The following is a 2,423-nucleotide window of genomic DNA, read 5'->3' as shown; positions in this document are numbered from 1 at the left end:
TGAAAACATTCCCTGTTGGGAATTTTTTTGGTGTATGGTCATGAAAATAATGATTAACTTTAAAAGGGATTACACTTCCCATGTCTTTTAGACAGTTTGACTCAGTCTTTCCCTAGATACGCTGAGTAGGCCTAATCAAATGCTTATGGCACAAATATTGACTGAATAATGAAAACAATATTCATCATTATTATGCGCGACGGGACTTTTTACTCAAGTCAAAATTCAGTCAAAAATAAGTCAAATATGGACTTAAGGATAATGGGGGCTTCTAACAAACAACGCATTTACTCGATTGGTTTGGCTAAGAGCAGATGAACGGAACAGCGCTGCCGTGATGAGAATTTTACACACACAAAAAGTAACCTAGTTACGCTAGTGGGCGCAACATCTTTTCAACATCACTTTGTAGGCCAAAACACGGAAGCGAGTTAGCATTTTAGAACTTCTGGTTCCATCGTCCCGAAGTCATTGGGTTTTTTGAATGGGGTTTTGGTTAAATGGTTAAAATATGGTCTGTGGTGAACATAAGCTCAAGACACTTTCACATTTTATTCCACGTCATAAATGATATCATCATTACGCCACTTATGATTTTTTAAAGCTGTTACGTGTCTTGAAAACGGCGGTTGCTAACAAGTGGCTAAATGGGACTACAGGTGAAACATCATCACGATGAACTGGTAATAAGAATTTTGGGAAAATGTTTTGTGATAAAAACTGAGATAGTTGTGGGAAGCTTAGTGATGGTGACGTTGAAGTCGAGTGACCGCGTGTAGTCCGTTTATAGCCTTTAGCTTTTTACTTCTGGCGACTGCTTAGGCTTCAGAATTCATAAAAGTTGTGTTCATCTGTGATAATTATCTTGATGGACAAAATGTGCAAGTATCATAAACTTTTGTTGATCGCAGAGCTTGTTTTTAGCGATAAGTTAACCCAAAAGCCTATGGGAAAATCCTATTGGGTTTTTCTCAAGGGAACCAGTGTGATGCTAACTGCCGGTTGGCCTACAAAGTGATGTCATGCCTGCACCATTCTGTGAGGCGATAGGACTAAGGTACCAGTATTTTTATATAAATACAGTTAGTATTTTTTTACAGTCTATGTAAGGTACATGTGTCAAGAATTAGGCTCGCAGGCCTCATAGCTTGAATGACACTTGATAGACGGGAGTATGCTATTTGTTTTTCCATTTCAATGGTTATCAATGAAAATAAAGAGTGTGAACTGATCTGGATCTTTTCTGGAGCTGGTTTGGTGCTCTAATTGCCACTGAATTATTCAAACTCTCTTAGTCGGCCTGTTCGGAAAGATGAAGGTAAAGGTCTTAAGCCGTTCATTGAACCCGTTACTCACTGGTTATTTTCTGAAAGAGCCACATTTCAGGACATTTAATGTGCTCATTCAGTAGATCAGATGTACAGCAGCCCCAAAAAGTATCTGGACATCATCACAAGCTGCACTTATAAATGTAAAAATTTAAGTGGGATCTGCAAATAAATGCTTCTGGGACTTTTTTCCTCCAGAGGAACCATCATTCATTACTTAAACACTTATTAAATTAAATCTTATTGTTTCATTATCCAATTTATTATTATCGGGGACATTTTTTAGCTTGAAACGTTTAATTTTTTGCTATATTTCTCAAACTCTTTTGTGTGAAGCGGGTCTTGGAACATCCCCCTTGAGTTTATGCAACTTTAATGTCATCAGACCTTGCACAGTTTTCTTATTGCACTAAAAATACAACACTGGAATTACTTATGCATGAACTCACAGAAGAATGCTAACCTCGACTTTAACCCTAATGCATTTAGGTGTCTTTGGTCAAATGAAAGAATTGTTTTAACATTTGGTTTGCTGTTTTATATTAAAAGGGAACTTTTAAAAGAAGTAACTTGTTACAATATTGCATTACTCCCTAAAAAAAGTAACTATATGTAATTGGATTACTTAGTTACTATTTTTTAGAAAGTAATGCATTACTTTTCCTCACCTTGTCTGTGTCTGGTGTTTGTTTTTAATAAATAACCAAAACACACAAGTTCAGTCTTTGGCAAATACAAAGGGTAAAGGCTCTTTCACACCAGAAGTGAAATGAATAAGCCTGCAGGCAGAAGAAAATGCAAAATCAGTCAATAAATGGGGAAACGAAGCAGATTGCTATTTTAAAAAGTATCTAAGATATGTTGTTTTAACATTTAAAATGTATGCATTACTTTAGAAAAAAGTAATCTGATTAAGTAACTCACGTTCAGAGCACACTGCATGATTTTGGCCAGGTTTTTGCCGTCTGATCCTTGGCTAAAATCTGAAGCCTTTGATTGTTATTTTGATGTGTTCGCCGACAGCCGATTAATGACTGTTGTGAAAATTTTGCTTCCGACAAAATTCTGGCAGTGTCAGAAGATTTGGCGCACAGA

This window comes from Pseudorasbora parva, chromosome 13 (assembly GCF_024679245.1).
Source record: "Pseudorasbora parva isolate DD20220531a chromosome 13, ASM2467924v1, whole genome shotgun sequence".
In the NCBI taxonomy this organism is placed as follows: domain Eukaryota; kingdom Metazoa; phylum Chordata; class Actinopteri; order Cypriniformes; family Gobionidae; genus Pseudorasbora; species Pseudorasbora parva.
Note: the sequence above shows the minus strand (reverse complement) of the source record.